The 6,469-nt window shown below is 31.0% G+C and overlaps 1 long non-coding RNA gene across 1 annotated transcript; it reads left to right on the top strand.

Moving 5' to 3' along the window:
- Positions 1–1,192: 1,192 nt before the first annotated feature.
- On the top strand, positions 1,193–2,544 carry LOC131639181 (uncharacterized). Its single transcript, XR_009294896.1, has 3 exons — positions 1,193–1,724; positions 1,842–1,905; positions 2,197–2,544. It is a non-coding gene; the product is annotated as an uncharacterized LOC131639181 (long non-coding RNA).
- The last annotated feature ends 3,925 nt before the right edge of the window (positions 2,545–6,469 follow it).

Raw genomic sequence — 6,469 nt, forward strand, 5'->3', positions numbered from 1 at the left:
TATATATATATATATATATATATATATCACATTATCAATTCTCCATCATTTTAAATATATCTAATTATTTTAAAATATACCTTAAATTTATAATATAAATAAGAAATAATAGACCAAATAATTTTTACTAGAATTGCGCAATTTTTTGCGGCCTTATGTGGTCTGATGCGGGTTGATGCGGCCGTTCCGGTGTTATGATGCGGGTTGATGCGACCGTTCTGGTGTTATGATGCGGCTGTTGCAACATTATGATGCGGTTTTTATTGTGATTTGCAATTACACCACAATTGCGATTTAATACGAATGCGGACACCACCGCAATCACAATATTCCGGTCGTATCAAGTGATGCGGTCTACAATTTAAAATCATAGAAGAGACTACGGTTCTGTAACTGCGATTGAGAGGGACTGAAACCACTTGATGAGGCGGTTGAGTGGGCCGGATATTGGCAAACAAACAAAGAAAAAAAACGTAAGGCATGACTATTAATTAATTGATTTTGCAAAATATTGGAAATGCCAAATTTGGAAGTTCATTATGTTGTATAATTATATTGTTAGGTGAATATTGCCAAAATGCCATCTGGTGGAGACAACATTATTTGTGAAGATAAGATCTCCATATTAGATAGATTTCAAGAGTTCAAGTTAATCTCTTACTCATTGAATGATTACGAGTTTAATCAACATTTATTCTAATATTATATTTCTACTAGCTAAGTTACTTGTTAAATAAAATACTTAAGTTCTACTATAATAATATTAAAAATATAGTTTATGCTATGTGATGAGACTACAATATATTTTGTTTAATAATTTTTTTTATATGAATAAGATATTTTTTAGGATTGAATTTCAATCTAGAGTCTGTAATTAAACTGAAATAATTCTTAATATTTTTAATAAAGTAATTGTTGATAGCACTACTATTGATTGATTGGCTAAAATTCAATGATTGAGTTTTTTTTATCTCTTTGCGAGTTTGTCTTATTATTGAGCGGTGTCAGTTTTTAGCATATGACTTAGTCAGATCTAATAATTTAGATTTAGATAAGAAAATAAAACTTAAATTGATTGGCTCTATAATAGTTTATGATGAATGAATATTGATAAATGATAATGATGAAATTTGTAATGCCTACATGGCTGAGTAAATCCAATGAAATCCTTACAAGTTGCTGTGTTGAAGACGCCAGAGAATTGGGTTGTCAAATTCAATTTGTCTTCCATTAGTATTGTAACACTAAACAACAACATATTTTTGAACGTGTCAGATTCCAATGTCACATGAAATGTTAGATAAAAGACAGCCACACAGATCTTGTAAAATGCATGCACATGCCAAGGCGTTGGCTGGTTTTGTAGTATGAAATTTGTTACCAGCCACGCAACTACCACTCAGTGTTGGTGGGTTGGACCATGGTCGTATGTTGTTGTTTTATTGGGAAATGAACGTATGTTTTTCTTTTACGGCTCAATAACTTCAAATTTAGCAACAGTACAGTATTGAACCCATACCTCCATGGTACTACCGGGCTAAACTTGCCACTTTGCCAACAACATATTACATCAACAACATCTAATATTCATGGATGAAGCAACAACATATAAATTGATTTACGAAAAGTCATCAAATAAGACTATACAGATCAAACAATTATTAGCATTCCTCACTAAAAACTAGCGGTTATGGATTGTAATAGGGTTTTGGACATAGGAGCAGGTTTGTACTTTATTGGATTGTAACCATTCCACTCCTTTGTGCAGTACTTGATTTTTTTTCAAATAGAATTGGTTTGCATATGAAAACATTCATCACAAATTTATTACTGCTGTGCAGTATTTTCAACCACTCGTGACTCACCAAAATCCACTGGACCACAAACCAGGGTAGTAGTAATAAGGTAAGGCCAAAATTCTTCTGAAATATTGTTGATTTGTTCATAGCTTAATAAAATAAGTACATTGTTTCCTAGTTTTGGTTACTGTGCGGGTATTGGTGATGCATGGTGAATGAAATTTTTTCTTCTAAGATGTTGTTTAGTTCTTGCTATATATATTACTGCTGCAAAACTCAAAAAAATTAAATTAGGGAGATCAAAATTGAGACTTAGTAAAAATTTGAAAAAAAAAAGAGGAAGAAAATGAGGATTTTTGTCACTGGTCTTCTCACGCTCGTGATATTCTCATCGTAGGCGCAATGAAGCCACATCAAGGTCGCCATGTTGTGTGACGCGATCACGATGACACACGTTTCTAACACGTGCCAACTCCTATAAATGGGGCTTTTCTCCTATAAATGGGGCTTTTTGCTAATTTTTTTTAGGATTCCGAATTTGAGATAGAAAATGACGACTATGAGCTTTTGTAGCACGATTTTGAAGAGCATTAAAGTCATTGGAGAGTTTACTTTCCATAGATTTTGATGAATATATCAACTCATAATAATTGTAAATTTCATTATGAGTAGCTAAGTTATTTTAGATTAGATCGTTTGAGATGAACCTAATTGTATTTTGTTGGATCATATGACTGTTTGAGATTATTTGAAGGTTTTTATATGTTGTAATTATTATTTAATTATTCTTGTGTTCATTGTTTTTTGTGTGTTGACGAGCGAGCTAATTGATATCAAATGAGTATGAATTATTGACCGTAAGTCTACCAATCTGAACTAGGACAATTATTTAACTTAGTAATTAATTAGGAATAGATAGTTATAAGTTAAGACTTTTGAATTAACAAACTTAGAAACATGTGATTTAACTGTGAATTGGCTCAATGAATTAGAGCATTACTGTAGAAATTAGTGAGCTGTACACCAAAGAATTAGATACAATGGTTTTGTTAATTCGTCGTAATTTTAGAACATAGTTATTTTTCATATAATTCACACTTCATCAACAGGTATAATTATGAGATTTGAAATAAAGATCTAATCACTTTTCATTTTCAACTTTACTTTGGAAAAAAATTTCATCATATTTTCGTATCCAAATCATTACTGAAAATCCCCCCTTTGTTATTAATTTCAAAACACATTTGTTATTACATTGTTAAATTTATAATCTCTATAGAGATGGATTATTTTATTACTTACAACGAGATTAGTACACTTACTAGTTTAGTCATTAATTAGGTTGTTCATGTCAATTCAAAACTAATATAGAGTAAATAATTAGATTAAAAATATAAGGAATAACATATTTATGATTGATTGAAGGTATTATGGCTCACACTCACTAATAAAAAAGATATTGTAAAAGGAAACCAATATCTTTTTTTCTATTATTTAGTTTTTTTTAATTTGGTATTCAACCTTGAAATCAACTAATCCAATGGGACTAATCTCCTCTTCCACTTACGAAGCTCAATTAAAGTCAAAAAATAATTATGTATGGACTGACCCAACATCGAGATTAATAGCATCTAGCGGGACTTAAACTTGAGAATTTGCGAAGAGCACACTCTTAGAATTCAAGCCTTCACCACTACTACGAATAAGTGTTTTAATCTTGTTTGAAAAAGGGATTTTACCTCGGTTTGATGGGCGAGTAACAACGGGTGTTATAGAAAGTGTGTCACTTTTTCCCCTCTGTTGGACTTCTAACCAAAAGAAAAAGAGGCACAGGTCATGGGTTCGATCCGCAACAAGAACACTTTTTAATCTTTCAAAAGAAAAAAAGCACGACACTTTTCCTCTTAGTTGTTTTTATTACACGATGTAAAAGATAGGTTTTTATCTCTGTTGAAAGTTCCAACCGAAGAGAAATCCCTTATTTTTTTAAATATAAACTTTTTAAATTTACATTATGTTCTTTATAACTCGTATTTTTTAGACATAACTTATATACCTGAAGAGTTACACTCGTTGAATAACTTCACATCAGATAATTATTTTTTAAAGTTTGAGATTAATCTATAATGATTTACTATGTTATCAAGATACATAAAGATTGACGTCAAAATGGACTTTCATATAACGTTAATTTTGATGTAATTCATTATAGATTAATTTCAAACTTTATATGTATGATCTATATGATAATATATTTCAATCCAACGGTTGATTTTAAAACATAATTATCCGATATGAAGTTATTGAGCGAGTGTAACTCATGGTGTAACTCTTCGGGTGTAATTTGATCCCTCTTCAAATATATATATATATATATATATATATATATATATATATATATATATATATATATATATATATATATATATATATATATATATATATATATATATATATTGTTAACAAATTAACAAGGCAATAACCAAGAGAAATTAATTTTCTTGAACATAAAAAACTCTAGGAAACAATCAATCAAATGTGAAAGGGCGTCATTTATATCTTCTTTTTGTGAATGGTGTTTGGTCGTTAAACGCCTATAATTTGAACAAAATTTAAATTGAAATAACACATAACTAACAACATTAAACATTCAGTCTCCACAACTAAAACATAAACTTTTTACTAGCTAACAACAACAATATTAACTTAACAACTAACATAAATAAAGTACATACATATGATTAGAGTGATTACATTAGGCCATGAATCTCTAATGCCTCCAAAGAGATTATTCAACATATCTTTCAATACATAGTATTCACTAGGGGTGGCAAAACGGGCCGCCCGTCCTCCCGCCCCACCTTAAACCCGCCAAAAAAAGAGTTGGGTGGGCAAGCTCGCCAAGTGTTAATTGACATAAAAATTAAGTCCGCTCCGAAAAGGTGGCAGGTTGGCGAGCGGCGGGCTTGCCCGCCTATTTTTTAATTTTTATAGATTAATAGGTTTTTTTTACTTTAATTTCAATTAAAATTTTTACTTATATTTTAGAACAATTTTTTACAAACATCTTTTTAACAAATTTTACTTAAAAAAATATTACAATATTCACAAATAAATATATAAGATAAAACTATCAAGAATTAGAATCACTAGAACTAACTAAGAAATGGTGGATTTAAGGCGGGACGAGTTAAATGAATCGGCGCGGCGGGATTTTGCGGCGGCGTGTTTTGGCAGGCGATGCATTGACGGGTGGCAGGTTTTGGCAGGACGAGCATTGGGGGGCGGTAGGTTTTGGCGGGCGATGCATTGACGGGTGGCGAGTTTTGGAGGGACGAGCATTGGCGGGAGGCGGGTTTTGGCGGGCGGAGTTTGGTGGGCGGATGGCCCGAAATCCCAACGCAATCCACCATTTTATGGCGGGTGCACGGGCCGACCCATTTTGCCACCACCCTTAGTATTCACATTCATATACTTTTGGTTGTCGATGCATCTACAAATAATTTTTATAGAATGATTAATACACCTAAAAAAGACAAGTAATATTAGTAAAATTAAAATAATGTCAAAAATAATATTACTAACTTTTACAAAAATAAATTTAGGTTTTTTATTTCTGAAACCACGACACATAAGATTGTATCCCTCTACAGCTCTACATGTTGAAAAAAATCAAACATAAATAAAATGATTAAAAGTAAAGTGAACAATTTAGTATTATGAATAATAGAACTTACGTGCGAGTAATATCTTTCATCTTTGAATTAATATAATTGCCTAACGAGCATAGCATAATTATGTCATTTTGCAAGAGGAATTATTGTTAATTGCCTATGACTATTGCATGAATATAAAAAATAATTAACAATTGGTATAAAATTGAATACTAAATAAGAGAAAACAAAAATTCATATATACTTAAGAATTGATAAGCAGTCATAGGTAATAATCTCTTTTCTCTTGAACTAATTTATTTTGTATATAAGTTTGGTTATCATTTGATAGACGTATGGCATATTGAATATTGAAGGGGTTAAAAGAAACCATATTTTCCTACATTTCTTTCTTTACACATATGATGCATGTACCTAAATATTACAAAAAAAAAAGTCAAATTTTAATGTAAATATTGACATTGAAATTATTTTAGAACAATGATTAAAAATTGAAATCACCAAAAAAAGATGTACTTATATTCACCATAATTGTAGTATGTTATGTCATGTCAATTAATAACCTACAAGATCCATAATACAACTCTTTTGAATTATATAAAGTTGATTTAGATCATGTTGGAGCTGTATCTTGAAGGAGTCTCCCATATCTTTGACAATTCTTGTCAATCTTTGCAATGGATCTCGTTGAGTTACTTGAGTCTCAATCTTGTGTTGGGGACTTAACTACTTCCTTAAATTATTACACCACCTAAAAAATATTTCTCAGATAGGTCTAATAAATATAAATTTAGGTGGGCTAGGAGACTCATCTATTGGACATGTGACTCCAAACAAAAGAGGGAGTGTGAGTTGTAGAGGTTTAAAAAACAATGATTAAAAAAAATCATTGATAAAATCACCACTACTACAAAACGCGAAAACAACAACGCCAAAGTCACCACGGTTCGCCCAAAATCGTGGTGACACTTCTAAACTCATGCACTAATAATTTTT

The sequence above is a fragment of the Vicia villosa genome, unplaced genomic scaffold (assembly GCF_029867415.1).
Source record: "Vicia villosa cultivar HV-30 ecotype Madison, WI unplaced genomic scaffold, Vvil1.0 ctg.002549F_1_1, whole genome shotgun sequence".
Lineage (NCBI taxonomy): Eukaryota > Viridiplantae > Streptophyta > Magnoliopsida > Fabales > Fabaceae > Vicia > Vicia villosa.